This window comes from Schistocerca piceifrons, chromosome X, assembly GCF_021461385.2.
Source record: "Schistocerca piceifrons isolate TAMUIC-IGC-003096 chromosome X, iqSchPice1.1, whole genome shotgun sequence".
NCBI lineage: Eukaryota > Metazoa > Arthropoda > Insecta > Orthoptera > Acrididae > Schistocerca > Schistocerca piceifrons.
Window position 1 is genome coordinate 969,487,028 of NC_060149.1, and position 19,527 is coordinate 969,506,554.

Below are 19,527 nucleotides of genomic sequence, written 5' to 3' on the forward strand. Positions count from 1 at the left end.
ATCTGTGTTTCATCGTCAATGTGAACGTCCACGCGATAGAGAAAAGCTGCAGAAGTGAATCGGAATCTAATACTGATCTCCTAGGAAACGCTCAAAGCAAAACACAAACAATGAGACGATTTATCCAAATTATACTTAGTCGTCATTGAGCCTTTTGTATTAAATCCCGACACAACTTCCGTGTTTCATCGTCAATCTGAAGGTCCAATTCATAGAGTAAAGCTGCAGAAGTGCATCGGAATCTAATACTGATCTCCCGGGAAACGCTCAAAGCAAACCACAAACAATGAGATGATTTATTCATCTTGAAACTAAGTCGGCATTGTACTTTTGTATTAATCCCGACGCAATCTCTGTGTTTCATCGTCAATGTGACTGTCCAAGGGATAGAGTAAGCTGCAGTACTGCATCGGAATGTAGTACTGATCTCCCAAGGATCGCTCAAAGAAAACCGCAAACAATTAAGAGATGTACTCTTCTTGTACTTAATTCGGCATTGTGCCTGTTCTATTATATCCCGACGCAACTTCTGTGTTTCATCGTCATTGTGAAGGTCCAAGCGATTGAGCAAAGCTGCAGTAGTGCATCGTAATCTAATACTGATCTACCAGGAAACGCTCAAAGCAAACCACAAACAATCGGAAGTTTTACTATTTTTGTACTTAAGTAGGCATTGTGCCTTTTGTTTTAAATCCCGACACAATTTCTGTGTTTCATCGTCAATCAGAAGGTCCAATTGATAGAGTAAATCTGCAGAAGTGCGTCGGAATCTAATACAGATCTCCCAGGAACCACTCAAAGCAAACCACAAAAAATGAGAAGATTTACTCTTCTTGCACTTAAGTCGACATTGTGCCTTTTGTATTAAATCCCGGCACAATATCTGTGTTTCATCGTCAAAATGATGGTTCAAGGTGTAGAGTAATGCTGCAGTAGTGCACGGTATCTAATGGTGATATCCCTGGAAACGCTCAAAGCAAACCACAAACAATGAGAAGATTTACTCTTCTTGTACTTATGTCGGCATTGTGCCTTTTGTATTAAATCCCGACGCAATATCTGTGTTTCATCGTCAATCTGAACGTCCAAGGGGTACAGGAAAGCTGCAGTAGTGCATCGGAATCTAATACTGATCTCCCAGGAAACTCTAAAAGCAAACCACAAACAAAAAGGATATTTACTCGCCTTGTACTTATGTCGACATTGTGCCTTTTGTATTAAATCCCGACGCAATTGCTGTGTTTCATCGTCAATGTGAAGTACCAAGCGATAGAGTAAATATGCAGTAGTGCATCGGAATCTAATACTGATCTCCCGGGAAACGCTCAAAGCAAACCACAAACAAAAAGGATATTTACTCGCCTTGTACTTATGTCGACATTGTGCCTTTTGTATTAAATCCCGACGCAATTGCTGTGTTTCATCCTCAATGTGACGGTCCAAGGGATAGAGTAAAGCTGAAGTAGTGCATCGGATCTAATACTGATCTCTCAGGAAACGCTCAAAGCAAACCACAAACAAGTGGTAGATTTACTCTTTTTGTACTTAAGTCGGCATTGTGCTTTTTGTATTAAATCCCGACGCAATTTCTGTGTTTCATCGTAAATGTGAGGGTCCAAGGGATAGGGTAAAGCTGCAGTTGTGCATCGGAATGTAATACTGATCTCCCAGGAAACGCTCAAAGCATACTACAAACAATGAGAAGATTTACTCTTCTTGTACTTAAGTCGGCATTGTGGCTTTTGTATTAAATCGAGACGCAATTTCTGTGTTTCATCGTCAGTCTGAAGGTCCAAGGGATAGAGTAACGCTGCAGTAGTGCATCGGAATCTAATTCTAATCTCCCAGGAAACGCTCAAAGCAAACCACAAACAATGAGAAGATTTACTCTTCTTGTACTTAAGTCGGCATTGTGCCTTTTGTATTAAATCGAGACGCAATTTCAGTGTTTCATCGACAATCTGGAGGTCCAAGGGATAGAGTAAAGCTGCAGTAGTGCTTCGGAATCAAATTCTGATCTCCCAGGAAACGCTCAAAGCAAACCACAAACTGAGAAGATTTACTTTTTTTGTACTTATGTCGGCATTGTGCCCTTTGTATTAAATTCCGACGCAATTTCTGTTATTCATCGTCAATCTGAAGGTCCAAGGGATAGAGTAAACCTGCAGTAGTGCATCGGAATCTAATACTGATCTCCCAGGAAACGCTCAAAGCAAGCCACAAACAATGAGAAGATTAACTCTTCTTCAACTGACGTTGGCATAGTGCTTTTTGTATTAATTCCCGACGCACTCTCTGTGTTTCATCCTTAATGTGAAGGTCCTAGGGATAGAGTAAATCTGTGGTAGTGCATCGGAATCTAATACTGATCTCCCAGGAAACGCTTAAAAATCCACAAACAAAAAGAATATTTACTCTTCTTGTACTTAAGTTCGCATTGTGCCTTTTCTTTTAAAGTCCGACGCAACTTCTGTGTTTCATCGTCAGTCTGTAGGTCCACGGGATAGAGTAAAGCTGCAGGAGTGTTTCGCAATCTAATACTGATCTCCCAGGAAACGCTCAAACAAACAACAATCATTGAGAAGATTTACTCTTTTTCTACTTAAGTCGGCATTGTGCCTTTTGTATTTAATCCCAACGCAATTTCTGCGGTTCATCGTCAATGCGAAAGTCCAAGGGATAGAGTAAAGCAGCAGTAGTGCATCGGAATCCAATACTGATCTCCCAGGAAACGCTCAAAGCAAACCACAAACAATGAGAAGATTTACTCATCTTGAACTTAAGTCGGCATTGTGGCTTTTGTATTAAATCCCGACGCAGTCTCTGTGTTTCATCGTCAATGTGAAGGTCCAAGGGATAGACTAAAGTTGCAGTAGTGCATCGGAATCTAATACTGATCTCCCAGGAACGCTCAAACAAAGCACGAACAAAGAGAAGGTTTGCTATTGTTGTCCTCAATTCGGCATTGTGCCTTTTATATTAAATCGCGACGCAATTTCTGTGTTTCATCGTCAATGTGATGGGCCAAGTGATAGAGTAAAGCTGCAGTAGTGCATCGGAATGAATTACTGATCTCCCAGGAAACGCTCAAAGCAAAACACAAACAAAAGATATATTTACTCTTCTTGTACTTGAGTCGGCATAGTACCTTTTGTATTAAATCCCGACGCAATTTCTGTGTATCATCGTCAATATGAAGGTTCAAGGGATAGAGAAAAGCAGCAGTAGTGCCTCGGAAACTAATACTGATTTCCCAGGAAACGTTCAAACGAACAACAAATATTGAGAAGATTTACTATTTTTGTATTTAAGTCGGCATTGTGCCTTTTGTAGTAAATCCCAACGCAATTTCTGTGTTTCATCGTCAATGTGTAGGTCCAAGCGATAAAGAAAAGCTGCAGAAGTGCATCGGAATCTAATACTGATCTCCCAGAAATCGCTCAAAACAAACCACAAACAATGGGAAGATTTACTCATCTTAGACTTATGTCGGCATTGTGCATTTTGTATTCAATCCCGACGCAATTTCAGAGTTTCATCGTCAATGTGAAGGTCCAAGGGATAGAGTAATGCTGCAGTAGAGCATCGGAATCTAATACTGATCTCCCAGGAAACGCCGAAAGCAAACCACAAACAATAAGAAGATTTTCTCTTCTTGTACTTAAGTCGTCATTGTGCCTTTTTTATTAAATCCCGACGCAATTTCAGAGTTTGATCGTCAATGTGAAGGTCCAAGGGATAGAGTAAAGCTGCAGTAGTGCAATCGAATCTGGTACTGATCCCCAAGGAAACGCTCAGAGCAAACCACAAACAATGAGAAGATTTACTGTTCTTGTGCTTAAGTCGGCATTGTGCCTTTTGTATTATATCTCGACGCAATTATGTGTTCCATCGTCAATGTGAAGGGCCAAGCGATTGAGCAAAGCTGCAGTAGTGCATCGTAATCTAATACTGATCGACCAGGAAACGCTCAAAGGAAACCACAAACAATGAGAAGATATACTCATCTTGTACTTAAGTCGGCACTGTGCCTTTTGTTTTAAATCCTGACACAACTTCCGTGTTTCATCGTCAATCTGAAGGTCCAATTGATAGAGTAAACCTGCAGTAGTGCATCGGAATCTAATACTGATCTCCCCGGAAACGCTCAAATTTAACCACAGACAATGAGATGATTTACTCATCTTGAACCTAAGTCGGCATTGTGTCTTTTGTATTAAATCCCGACGCAATCTCTGTGTTTCACCGTCAATGTGAAGGTCCAAGGGATAGAGTAGAGTTGCAGTAGTTTATCGGAATCTAATACTGGTCTCCCAGGAAATGCTCACAGCAAACCACAAACAAAAAGTATATTTACTCTTCTTGTACATAAGTCGTCATTGTGCCTTTTGCATTAAATCCCGACGCTTTTTCTGAGCATCATCGTCAATGTGAAGGTTCAAGAGATAGAGAAAAGCTGCAGTTGTCCATCGGAATCCAATGCTGATCTCCCACGAAACGCTCAAAACTAACCACAAACAATGGGAAGATTTACTCATCTTAAACTTAAGTCGGCATTGTGCATTTTGTATGGAATCCCGACGAAATATCTGTGTTTCATCGTCAATGTGAACGTCCACGCGATAGAGAAAAGCTGCAGAAGTGAATCGGAATCTAATACTGATCTCCTAGGAAACGCTCAAAGCAAAACACAAACAATGAGACGATTTATCCAAATTATACTTATTCGTCATTGAGCCTTTTGTATTAAATCCCGACACAACTTCCGTGTTTCATCGTCAATCTGAAGGTCCAATTCATAGAGTAAAGCTGCAGAAGTGCATCGGAATCTAATACTGATCTCCCGGGAAACGCTCAAAGCAAACCACAAACAATGAGATGATTTATTCATCTTGAAACTAAGTCGGCATTGTACTTTTGTATTAATCCCGACGCAATCTCTGTGTTTCATCGTCAATGTGACTGTCCAAGGGATAGAGTAAGCTGCAGTAGTGCATCGGAATGTAGTACTGATCTCCCAAGGATCGCTCAAAGAAAACCGCAAACAATTAAGAGATGTACTCTTCTTGTACTTAATTCGGCATTGTGCCTGTTCTATTATATCCCGACGCAACTTCTGTGTTTCATCGTCATTGTGAAGGTCCAAGCGATAGAGCAAAGCTGCAGTAGTGCATCGTAATCTAATACTGATCTACCAGGAAACGCTCAAAGCAAACCACAAACAATGGGAAGTTTTACTATTTTTGTACTTAAGTAGGCGTTGTGCCTTTTTTTTAAATCCCGACACAATTTCTGTGTTTCATCGTCAATCAGAAGGTCCAATTGATAGAGTAAATCTGCAGCAGTGCGTCGGAATCTAATACAGATCTCCCAGGAACCACTCAAAGCAAACCACAAAAAATGAGAAGATTTACTCTTCTTGCACTTAAGTCGACATTGTGCCTTTTGTATTAAATCCCGGCACAATATCTATGTTTCATCGTCAAAATGATGGTTCAAGGTGTAGAGTAATGCTGCAGTAGTGCACGGTATCTAATGGTGATATCCCTGGAAACGCTCAAAGCAAACCACAAACAATGAGAAGATTTACTCTTCTTGTACTTACGTCGGCATTGTGCCTTTTGTATTAAATCCCGACGCAATATCTGTGTTTCATCGTCAATCTGAACGTCCAAGGGGTAGAGGAAAGCTGCAGTAGTGCATCGGAATCTAATACTGATCTCCCAGGAAACTCTAAAAGCAAACCACAAACAAAAAGGATATTTACTCGCCTTGTACTTATGTCGACATTGTGCCTTTTGTATTAAATCCCGACGCAATTGCTGTGTTTCATCGTCAATGTGAAGTACCAAGCGATAGAGTAAATATGCAGTAGTGCATCGGAATCTAATACTGATCTCCCGGGAAACGCTCAAAGCAAACCACAAACAAAAAGGATATTTACTCGCCTTGTACTTATGTCGACATTGTGCCTTTTGTATTAAATTCCGACGCAATTGCTGTGTTTCATCCTCAATGTGAAGGTCCAAGGGATAGAGTAAAGCTGAAGTAGTGCATCGGATCTAATACTGATCTCTCAGGAAACGCTCAAAGCAAACCACAAACAAGTGGTAGATTTACTCTTTTTGTACTTAAGTCGGCATTGTGCTTTTTGTATTAAATCCCGACGCAATTTCTGTGTTTCATCGTAAATGTGAGGGTCCAAGGGATAGGGTAAAGCTGCAGTTGTGCATCGGAATGTAATACTGATCTCCCAGGAAACGCTCAAAGCATACTACAAACAATGAGAAGATTTACTCTTCTTGTACTTAAGTCGGCATTGTGCCTTTAGTATTAAATCGAGACGCAATTTCTGTGTTTCATCGTCAGTCTGAAGGTCCAAGGGATAGAGTAACGCTGCAGTAGTGCATCGGAATCTAATTCTAATCTCCCAGGAAACGCTCAAAGCAAACCACAAACAATGAGAAGATTTACTCTTCTTGTACTTAAGTCGGCATTGTGCCTTTTGTATTAAATCGAGACGCAATTTCAGTGTTTCATCGTCAATCTGGAGGGCCAAGGGATAGAGTAAAGCTGCAGTAGTGCTTCGGAATCAAATTCTGATCTCCCAGGAAACGCTCAAAGCAAACCACAAACTGAGAAGATTTACTTTTTTTGTACTTATGTCGGCATTGTGCCCTTTTTATTAAATTCCGACGCAATTTCTGTTATTCATCGTCAATCTGAAGGTCCAAGGGATAGAGTAAACCTGCAGTAGTGAATCGGAATCTAATACTGATCTCCCAGGAAACGCTCAAAGCAAACCACAAACAATGAGAAGATTAACTCTTCTTCAACTGACGTTGGCATAGTGCTTTTTGTATTAATTCCCGACGCACTCTCTGTGTTTCATCCTTAATGTGAAGGTCCTAGGGATAGAGTAAATCTGTGGTAGTGCATCGGAAGCTAATACTGATCTCCCAGGAAACGCTTAAAAATCCACAAACAAAAAGAATATTTACTCTTCTTGTACTTAAGTTCGCATTGTGCCTTTTGTTTTAAAGTCCGACGCAACTTCTGTGTTTCATCGTCAGTCTGTAGGTCCACGGGATAGAGTAAAGCTGCAGGAGTGTTTCGCAATCTAATACTGATCTCCCAGGAAACGCTCAAACAAACAACAATCATTGAGAAGATTTACTCTTTTTCTACTTAAGTCGGCATTGTGCCTTTTGTATTTAATCCCAACGCAATTTCTGCGGTTCATCGTCAATGCGAAAGTCCAAGGGATAGAGTAAAGCAGCAGTAGTGCATCGGAATCCAATACTGATCTCCCAGGAAACGCTCAAAGCAAACCACAAACAATGAGAAGATTTACTCATCTTGAACTTAAGTCGGCATTGTGGCTTTTGTATTAAATCCCGACGCAGTCTCTGTGTTTCATCGTCAATGTGAAGGTCCAAGGGATAGACTAAAGTTGCAGTAGTGCATCGGAATCTAATACTGATCTCCCAGGAACGCTCAAACAAAGCACGAACAAAGAGAAGGTATGCTATTGTTGTCCTCAATTCGGCATTGTGCCTTTTATATTAAATCGCGACGCAATTTCTGTGTTTCATCGTCAATGTGATGGGCCAAGTGATAGAGTAAAGCTGCAGTAGTGCATCGGAATGAATTACTGATCTCCCAGGAAACGTTCAAAGCAAAACACAAACAAAAGATATATTTACTCTTCTTGTACTTGAGTCGGCATTGTACCTTTTGTATTAAATCCCGACGCAATTTCTGTATATCATCGTCAATATGAAGGTTCAAGGGATAGAGAAAAGCAGCAGTAGTGCCTCGGAAACTAATACTGATTTCCCAGGAAACGTTCAAACGAACAACAAATATTGAGAAGATTTACTATTTTTGTATTTAAGTCGGCATTGTGCCTTTTGTAGTAAATCCCAACGCAATTTCTGTGTTTCATCGTCAATGTGTAGGTCCAAGCGATAAAGAAAAGCTGCAGAAGTGCATCGGAATCTAATACTGATCACCCAGGAATCGCTCAAAACAAACCACAAACAATGGGAAGATTTACTCATCTTGTACTTATGTCGGCATTGTGCATTTTGTATTCAATCCCGACGCAATTTCAGAGTTTCATCGTCAATGTGAAGGTCCAAGGGATAGAGTAATGCTGCAGTAGAGCATCGGAATCTAATACTGATCTCCCAGGAAACGCCGAAAGCAAACCACAAACAATAAGAAGATTTTCTCTTCTTGTACTTAAGTCGTCATTGTGCCTTTTTTATTAAATCCCGACGCAATTTCAGAGTTCCATCGTCAATGTGAAGGTCCAAGGGATAGAGTAAAGCTGCAGTAGTGCAATCGAATCTGGTACTGATCCCCAAGGAAACGCTCAGAGCAAACCACAAACAATGAGAAGATTTACTGTTCTTGTGCTTAAGTCGGCATTGTGCCTTTTGTATTATATCTCGACGCAATTATGTGTTCCATCGTCAATGTGAAGGGCCAAGCGATTGAGCAAAGCTGCAGTAGTGCATCGTAATCTAATACTGATCGACCAGGAAACGCTCAAAGGAAACCACAAACAATGAGAAGATATACTCATCTTGTACTTAAGTCGGCACTGTGCCTTTTGTTTTATATCCTGACACAACTTCCGTGTTTCATCGTCAATCTGAAGGTCCAATTGATAGAGTAAACCTGCAGTAGTGCATCGGAATCTAATACTGATCTCCCCGGAAACGCTCAAATTTAACCACAGACAATGAGATGATTTACTCATCTTGAACCTAAGTCGGCATTGTGTCTTTTGTATTAAATCCCGACGCAATCTCTGTGTTTCATCGTCAATGTGAAGGTCCAAGGGATAGAGTAGAGTTGCAGTAGTTTATCGGAATCTAATACTGGTCTCCCAGGAAATGCTCAAAGCAAACCACAAACAAAAAGTATATTTACTCTTCTTGTACTTAAGTCGTCATTGTGCCTTTTGCATTAAATCCCGACGCTATTTCTGAGCATCATCGTCAATGTGAAGGTTCAAGAGATAGAGAAAAGCTGCAGTTGTCCATCGGAATCCAATGCTGATCTCCCACGAAACGCTCAAAACTAACCACAAACAATGGGAAGATTTACTCATCTTAAACTTAAGTCGGCATTGTGCATTTTGTATGGAATCCCGACGAAATATCTGTGTTTCATCGTCTATCTGAAGGTCCAATTGATAGAGTAAAGCTGCAGAAGTGCATCGGAATCTAATACAGATCTCCCAGGAACCACTCAAAGTAAACCACAAAAAATGAGGAGATTTACTCTTCTTGAACTTAAGTTTTGCATTGTGCCTTTTGTATTAAATCCCGACGCAATTTCTGTGTTTCATCGTCAATGTGAGGGTCCAAGGGATAGAGTAGAGTTGCAGTAGTTTATCGGAATCTAATACTGATCTCCCAGGAAACGCTCAAAGCAAACCACAAACAAAAAGTATATTTACTCTTCTTGTACTTAAGTCGGCATTGTGCCTTTTGTATTAAATCCCGACGCAATTTCTGAGCATCATCGTCAATGTAAAGGTTCAAGAGATAGAGAAAAGCTGCAGTTGTCCATCGGAATCTAATGCTGATCTCCCACAAAACGCTCAAAACTAACCACAAACAATGGGAAGATTTACTCATCATGTACTTAAGTCGGCATTGTGCATTTTGTATGGAATCCTGACGAAATATCTGTGTTTCATCGTCAATGTGAACGTCCACGCGATAGAGAAAAGCTGCAGAAGTGAATCGGAATCTAATACTGATCTCCTAGGAAACGCTCAAAGCAAAACACAAACAATGAGACGATTTATCCAAATTATACTTAGTCGTCATTGAGCCTTTTGTATTAAATCCCGACACAACTTCCGTGTTTCATCGTCAATCTGAAGGTCCAATTCATAGAGTAAAGCTGCAGAAGTGCATCGGAATCTAATACTGATCTCCCGGGAAACGCTCAAAGCAAACCACAAACAATGAGATGATTTATTCATCTTGAAACTAAGTCGGCATTGTACTTCTGTATTAATCCCGACGCAATCTCTGTGTTTCATCGTCAATGTGACTGTCCAAGGGATAGAGTAAGCTGCAGTAGTGCATCGGAATGTAGTACTGATCTCCCAAGGATCGCTCAAAGAAAACCGCAAACAATTAAGAGATGTACTCTTCTTGTACTTAATTCGGCATTGTGCCTGTTCTATTATATCCCGACGCAACTTCTGTGTTTCATCGTCATTGTGAAGGTCCAAGCGATAGAGCAACGCTGCAGTAGTGCATCGTAATCTAATACTGATCTACCAGGAAACGCTCAAAGCAAACCACAAACAATGGGAAGTTTTACTATTTTTGTACTTAAGTAGGCGTTGTGCCTTTTGTTTTAAATCCCGACACAATTTCTGTGTTTCATCGTCAATCAGAAGGTCCAATTGATAGAGTAAATCTGCAGAAGTGCGTCGGAATCTAATACAGATCTCCCAGGAACCACTCAAAGCAAACCACAAAAAATGAGAAGATTTACTCTTCTTGCACTTAAGTCGACATTGTGCCTTTTGTATTAAATCCCGGCACAATATCTGTGTTTCATCGTCAAAATGATCGTTCAAGGTGTAGAGTAATGCTGCAGTAGTGCACGGTATCTAATGGTGATATCCCTGGAAACGCTCAAAGCAAACCACAAACAATGAGAAGATTTACTCTTCTTGTACTTACGTCGGCATTGTGCCTTTTGTATTAAATCCCGACGCAATATCTGTGTTTCATCGTCAATCTGAACGTCCAAGGGGTAGAGGAAAGCTGCAGTAGTGCATCGGAATCTAATACTGATCTCCCAGGAAACTCTAAAAGCAAACCACAAACAAAAAGGATATTTACTCGCCTTGTACTTATGTCGACATTGTGCCTTTTGTATTTAATCCCGACGCAATTGCTGTGTTTCATCGTCAATGTGAAGTACCAAGCGATAGAGTAAATATGCAGTAGTGCATCGGAATCTAATACTGATCTTCCGGGAAACGCTCAAAGCAAACCACAAACAAAAAGGATATTTACTCGCCTTGTACTTATGTCGACATTGTGCCTTTTGTATTAAATCCCGACGCAATTGCTGTGTTTCATCCTCAATGTGAAGGTCCAAGGGATAGAGTAAAGCTGAAGTAGTGCATCGGATCTAATACTGATCTCTCAGGAAACGCTCAAAGCAAACCACAAACAAGTGGTAGATTTACTCTTTTTGTACTTAAGTCGGCATTGTGCTTTTTGTATTAAATCCCGACGCAATTTCTGTGTTTCATCGTAAATGTGAGGGTCCAAGGGATAGGGTAAAGCTGCAGTTGTGCATCGGAATGTAATACTGATCTCCCAGGAAACGCTCAAAGCATACTACAAACAATGAGAAGATTTACTCTTCTTGTACTTAAGTCGGCATTGTGGCTTTTGTATTAAATCGAGACGCAATTTCTGTGTTTCATCGTCAGTCTGAAGGTCCAAGGGATAGAGTAACGCTGCAGTAGTGCATCGGAATCTAATTCTAATCTCCCAGGAAACGCTCAAAGCAAACCACAAACAATGAGAAGATTTACTCTTCTTGTACTTAAGTCGGCATTGTGCCTTTTGTAATAAATCGAGACGCAATTTCAGTGTTTCATCGTCAATCTGGAGGTCCAAGGGATAGAGTAAAGCTGCAGTAGTGCTTCGGAATCAAATTCTGATCTCCCAGGAAACGCTCAAAGCAAACCACAAACTGAGAAGATTTACTTTTTTTGTACTTATGTCGGCATTGTGCCCTTTGTATTAAATTCCGACGCAATTTCTGTTATTCATCGTCAATCTGAAGGTCCAAGGGATAGAGTAAACCTGCAGTAGTGCATCGGAATCTAATACTGATCTCCCAGGAAACGCTCAAAGCAAACCACAAACAATGAGAAGATTAACTCTTCTTCAACTGACGTCGGCATAGTGCTTTTTGTATTAATTCCCGACGCACTCTCTGTGTTTCATCCTTAATGTGAAGGTCCTAGGGATAGAGTAAATCTGTGGTAGTGCATCGGAATCTAATACTGATCTCCCAGGAAACGCTTAAAAATCCACAAACAAAAAGAATATTTACTCTTCTTGTACTTAAGTTCGCATTGTGCCTTTTGTTTTAAAGTCCGACGCAACTTCTGTGTTTCATCGTCAGTCTGTAGGTCCACGGGATAGAGTAAAGCTGCAGGAGTGTTTCGCAATCTAATACTGATCTCCCAGGAAACGCTCAAACAAACAACAATCATTGAGAAGATTTACTCTTTTTCTACTTAAGTCGGCATTGTGCCTTTTGTATTTAATCCCAACGCAATTTCTGCGGTTCATCGTCAATGCGAAAGTCCAAGGGATAGAGTAAAGCAGCAGTAGTGCATCGGAATCCAATACTGATCTCCCAGGAAACGCTCAAAGCAAACCACAAACAATGAGAAGATTTACTCATCTTGAACTTAAGTCGGCATTGTGGCTTTTGTATTAAATCCCGACGCAGTCTCTGTGTTTCATCGTCAATGTGAAGGTCCAAGGGATAGACTAAAGTTGCAGTAGTGCATCAGAATCTAATACTGATCTCCCAGGAACGCTCAAACAAAGCACGAACAAAGAGAAGGTTTGCTATTGTTGTCCTCAATTCGGCATTGTGCCTTTTATATTAAATCGCGACGCAATTTCTGTGTTTCATCGTCAATGTGATGGGCCAAGTGATAGAGTAAAGCTGCAGTAGTGCATCGGAATGAATTACTGATCTCCCAGGAAACGCTCAAAGCAAAACACAAACAAAAGATATATTTACTCTTCTTGTACTTGAGTCGGCATAGTACCTTTTGTATTAAATCCCGACGCAATTTCTGTGTATCATCGTCAATATGAAGGTTCAAGGGATAGAGAAAAGCAGCAGTAGTGCCTCGGAAACTAATACTGATTTCCCAGGAAACGTTCAAACGAACAACAAATATTGAGAAGATTTACTATTTTTGTATTTAAGTCGGCATTGTGCCTTTTGTAGTAAATCCCAACGCAATTTCTGTGTTTCATCGTCAATGTGTAGGTCCAAGCGATAAAGAAAAGCTGCAGAAGTGCATCGGAATCTAATACTGATCTCCCAGGAATCGCTCAAAACAAACCACAAACAATGGGAAGATTTACTCATCTTGTACTTATGTCGGCATTGTGCATTTTGTATTCAATCCCGACGCAATTTCAGAGTTTCATCGTCAATGTGAAGGTCCAAGGGATAAAGTAATGCTGCAGTAGAGCATCGGAATCTAATACTGATCTCCCAGGAAACGCCGAAAGCAAACCACAAACAATAAGAAGATTTTCTCTTCTTGTACTTAAGTCGTCATTGTGCCTTTTTTATTAAATCCCGACGCAATTTCAGAGTTTCATCGTCAATGTGAAGGTCCAAGGGATAGAGTAAAGCTGCAGTAGTGCAATCGAATCTGGTACTGATCCCCAAGGAAACGCTCAGAGCAAACCACAAACAATGAGAAGATTTACTGTTCTTGTGCTTAAGTCGGCATTGTGCCTTTTGTATTATATCTCGACGCAATTATGTGTTCCATCGTCAATGTGAAGGGCCAAGCGATTGAGCAAAGCTGCAGTAGTGCATCGTAATCTAATACTGATCGACCAGGAAACGCTCAAAGTAAACCACAAACAATGAGAAGATATACTCATCTTGTACTTAAGTCGGCACTGTGCCTTTTGTTTTAAATCCTGACACAACTTCCGTGTTTCATCGTCAATCTGAAGGTCCAATTGATAGAGTAAACCTGCAGTAGTGCATCGGAATCTAATACTGATCTCCCCGGAAACGCTCAAATTTAACCACAGACAATGAGATGATTTACTCATCTTGAACCTAAGTCGGCATTGTGTCTTTTGTATTAAATCCCGACGCAATCTCTGTGTTTCATCGTCAATGTGAAGGTCCAAGGGATAGAGTAGAGTTGCAGTAGTTTATCGGAATCTAATACTGGTCTCCCAGGAAATGCTCAAAGCAAACCACAAACAAAAAGTATATTTACTCTTCTTGTACTTAAGTCGTCATTGTGCCTTTTGCATTAAATCCCGACGCTATTTCTGAGCATCATCGTCAATGTGAAGGTTCAAGAGATAGAGAAAAGCTGCAGTTGTCCATCGGAATCCAATGGTGATCTCCCACGAAACGCTCAAAACTAACCACAAACAATGGGAAGATTTACTCATCTTAAACTTAAGTCGGCATTGTGCATTTTGTATGGAATCCCGACAAAATATCTGTGTTTCATCGTCTATCTGAAGGTCCAATTGATAGAGTAAAGCTGCAGAAGTGCATCGGAATCTAATACAGATCTCCCAGGAACCACTCAAAGTAAACCACAAAAAATGAGGAGATTTACTCTTCTTGAACTTAAGTTTTGCATTGTGCCTTTTGTATTAAATCCCGACGCAATCTGTGTGTTTCATCTCAATGTGAAGTTCCAAAGGATAGAGTAAAGCTGCAGTAGTGCATTGCAATCTAATACTGATCTCCAGGGAAACGCTCAAAGAAACCACAAACACAAAGAATATTTACTCTTCTTGTACTTAAGTTCGCATTGTGCCTTTTGTTTTAAATTCCGACGCAATTTCCGTGTTTCATCGTCAATCTGAAGGTCCAAGGGATAGAGTGAAGCTGCAGTACTGTTTCGCAATCTAATACTGATCTCCCAGGAAACGCTAAAACAAACAACAAACATTGAGAAGATTTACTCTTTTTGTACTTAAGTCGGCATTGTGCTTTTTGTAATAAATCCCGACGAAATTTCTTTGTTTCATCGTCAATGTGAAAGTCCATCCGACAGAGTGAAGCTGCAGAAGTGCATCGCAACCTAATACTCATCTCCCAGGAAACGCTCAAAGCATACCAAAAACAATGAGGAGATTTAACCTCATTGTACTTAAGTCGGCATTTTGCCTTTTGTGTTATATCCCGACGCAATTTCTGTGTTTCATCGTCAAAGTGAAGGTCCAAGAAATAGAGCAACACTGCAGCAGTGTATCGGATTATAATACTGATCTCCCACGAAACGCTCACAGCAAACCAGAAACAATGAGAAGAATTATCCTTCTTGTACTTAAGGCGGCATTGTGCCTTTTGTAATAAATCTGGACACAATTTCTGTGTTTCATCGTCATTGTGAAGGTCCAAGGGATAGAGTAATGCTGCAGTATGTATCGGAATCTAATACTGAACTCCCAGGAAACGCCCAAAGCAAACCACAAACAACGAGAAGATTTATTCTTCTTGTACTTAAGTCGGCATTGTGCCTTTTGGGTTCAATCCCGACGAAATTTCTATGTTTCATCGTCTATGTGAAGGTCCAAGGGATACAGGAAAGCTGCAGTAGTGCAACGGAATCTACATCTGATCTCCCAGGAAACGCTCAAGGCAAAACAGAAACAATGAGAAGATTTACTCTTCTTGTTTTTAAATCGGCATTGTGCCTATTGTATTAAATCCCGAAACAATATCTGTGTTTCGTCGTCATTGTGAATGTTCAAGGGATAGAGTAAAGTTGCAGTAGTGCAATGGAATCTAGTACTGATCTCCCAGGAAACGCTCAGAGCAAACCACAAACAATGAAAAAATTTACTCCTCTTGGACATAAGTCTGCATTGTGCCTTTTGTATTACTTCCCAACGCAATTTCTGTGATTCATCGTCAATGTGAGGGTTCATGGGATAGAGTAAAGCAGCAGTAGTGCATCGGAATCTAGTACTGATGTCCCAGGAAACGCTCAAAGCAAACCAGAAACAATGAGAAGAATTACTCATCTTGTCCGTAAGTTGGCATTGTGCCTTTTGTATTAAATCCCGACACATTTTCTGTATTTCATCGTCAATGTGAAGGTTTAAGGGATAGAGAAATGTTGCAGTATGCATCGGAATCTAATAATGATCTCCCAGGAAACGGCCAAAGCAAACCACAAACAACGAGAAGATTTATTCTTCTTGTACTTAAGTCGGTATTGTGCCTTTTGGGTTAAATCCCGACGAAATTTCTATGTTTCATGGTCTATGTGAAGGTCCAAGGCATACAGGATAGCTGCAGTAGTGCATCGGAAACTAATACTGATCTCCCAGGAAACGCTCAAAGCAAATCAGAAACAAGGACAAGATTTATCCTTCTTGTACTTAAGTCGACATTGTGCCTTTTGTATTAAATCCCGACGCGATTTCTGTGTCTCATCGTCAATGTGCGGGTCCACGGGACAGAATAAAGCTGCAGTAGTGCGTCGGAATCTAATACTGATCAACCAGGAACGCTCAAATAAGCCACGAACAATGAGAAGATTTACTCTTCTTGTACTTAAGGTGGTATTGTGCCCTTTGTATTAAATCCCGACGCAATTTCTGTGTTTCATCGTCAACGTGAAGGTCCAAGGGATACAGTAAACCTACAGAAGTGCATCGGAAACAAATGCTGATTTCCCAGGAAAAGCTCAAAGCAACCACAAACAATGAGAAGATTCCACCTTATTGTACTTAAGTCGTCCTTGTGCCTCTTGTATTAAATCCTGACGCATATTTCTTGTATTCATCGTCAAAGTGAAGGTCCAAGGGATAGAGTGAAGCTGCAGTAGTGCAATGAAATCTAGTACTGATCTCCCAGGAAACGGTCAGAACAAACCACAAACAATGGGAAGATATACTCTTCTTGTACTTAATTCGGCGTTGTGCCTTTTTTATTAAATCCCGATGTAATTTCTGTGTATCATCGTCAATGTGAAGGTCCAAGGATAGAGAAAAGCTGCAGTAGTGCATCGGAATCCAATACAGATCTCCCAGGAAACGCTCAAAGCAAACCACATACAATGGGAAGATTTCACCTTATTGTACTTAAGTCGGCATTGTGCCTTTTGTATTAAATCCCGACGCAATTTCTGTGTTTCATCGTAAATGTGAAGGTCCAAGGGATAGTGTAAAGCTGCCGTAGTGCATTTGAATCTAGCACTGATGTCCCAGGAAACGCTCAAACCAAACAACAAACAATGGGAAGAGTGACTCTTTTAGTACTTCAGTCGTCCTTGTGCCCTTTGAATTAAATCCTGACGCATATTTCTGTGTTTCATCATCAATGTGAAGGTCCAAGGGATAGAGTAAAGCTGCAGTAGTGCAATGAAATCTAGTGCTGATCTCCCAGGAAAGCTCAGAGCAAACCACAAACAATGAGAAGATATACTCTTCTTGTACTTAAGTCGGCATTGTGCTTTTGTATTAAAGCCCGACGCATTTTCTGTGTTTCATCATCAATGTGGGGGTCCAAGGGATAGAGTAAAGCCGCAGTAGTGCATCGGATTCTAACACTGAACTCCCAGGAAACCCTCAAAGCAAACCCCAAACAATGAGATGATTTAATGCCGTTGTACCTAAGTCGTCATTGTGCCTTTTGTTTTAAATCCCGACGCAATATCTGTGTTTCATCGTCAATCTGAAGGTCCAAGGGCTAGAGTAAAGCCGCAGTAGTGCATCGGAATCTAATACTTATCTCCCACCAAACGCTCAAAGCAAACCACAAACAATCAGGAGATTTACTCTTCCTGTACTTTAGTCTGATTTGTGCCTTTTGTTTTAAATCCCGATGCAATTTCTGGGTTTCATCGTCAATGTAATGGGCCATGGGATAATGTAGAGCTGCAGTAGTGCATCGGAATCTAACATTGATCTCCTAGGAAACGCTCAAAGCAAACCACAAACAATGATAAGATATACTCCTCTCGTACTTGAGTCGGCATTGAGCCTTTTGTATTAAATCCCGACGCAATTTCTGTGTTTCATCGTCAATGTGAGGCTCCAAGGGATAGAGTAACGGTGCAGTGGTGTATCGCAATCTAATACTGATCTCCCGGGCAACGCTCAAAGCAAACAACAACCAATGATTAGATTTACTCTTTTTGTACTCAAGGCGGCATTGAGCCTTTTGTATTAAATCCCGACGCAATTTCTGTGTTTCATCGTCAATGTGGGGGTCCAAGGGATAGAGTAAAGCGGCAGTAGTGCATCCTATTCCAACACTGAACTCCCAGGAAACGCTCAAAGCAAACCACAAACAATGAGAAGATTTACTCTTCTTGTCATTACGTCGGCATTGTGCGTTTCGTATTAAATCGCGACGTAATTTCTGTGTTTCATCGTCAATGTGAAAGTCCAAGGGATAGAGTAAACTGCAGTAGTGCATCGGAATCTAGTACTGATCTCCCAGGAAACGCTCAAAGCAAACCACAAACAATGAGAAGATTTTCTCTTCTTGTACTCATGTCGGCATTGTGTCTTTTGTATTTAATCCCGACACAATATCTCTATCGGTATCTAATACTGATCTCCCAGGAAACGCTCAAAGCAAACCACAAAGAAAAAGAATTTTTTCTCTTCCTGTACTTAAGTCGGCATTGTCCCTTTTGTATTAAATCCTGGCGCAATTTCTGAGTTTCATCGTCTATGTGAAAGTTCTAGGGATAGAGAAAAGCTGCTGTAATGCATCGGAATCTAACGCTGATCTCCCAGGAAACGCTCAAAACAAACGAAAAACAATGAGAAGATTTACTCTTCTTGTATTTAGGTCGGCATTGTGCCTTTAGTATTAAATCCCGTCGCAATTTCTGTGTTTCATCGCCAATGTGAAGGTCCAAGCGATAGAGTTAAGCTGCATAAGTGCATCGGAATCTAATACTGATCTCCCAGGAAACGATCAAACCAAACCACAAACAAGGAAAAGATTTACTCTTGTAGTATTTGAGTCAGCGTTGGGCCTTTTGTATTAAATCCCGACGTAATCTCTGTGTTTCATCGTCAATGTGAAGGTCCAAGGGATAGAGTAAAGATGCAGTAGTGCATCGGAATCTAATACTGATCTCCCAGGAAACGCTCAAAGAAACCACAAACATAAAGGATATTTACTCGACTTGTACTTAAGTCGACATTGTGCCTTTTGTATTAAATCCCGACGCAATTGCTGTGTTTCATCCTCAATGTGTAGATCCTAGGGATAGAGTAAAGCTGCAGTAGTGCATCGGAATCTAATACTGATCTCCCAGGAAACGCTTAAAGCAAACCACAAACAATGACAAGAATTACTCTTCTTGTACTTAAGTCGGCATTGTGCCTTTTGCAATAAATCCCGACGCAGTTTCTGAGTCTCATCATCAATGTGAAGGTTCAAGGGATAGAGTAAAGCTGCATTAGTGCATCAGAATCTAATACTGATCTCTCAGGAAACGCTCAAAGCAAACCACAAACAATGGGAAGATTTACTCTTCTTGTACTTAAGTCGGCATTGTGCCTTTTGTTTTAAATCCCAACGCAATTTCAGTGTTTCATCGTCAATGTGGAGGTCCAGGGGATAGAGTAAAGCTGCAGTAGTCCATCGGAATCTAATACTGATCTCCCAGGAAAGGCTCAAAGCAAAACACAAACAATGAGAGGATTTACGATTCTTGTACTTTAGTCGGATTTGAGCCTTTTTTATTAA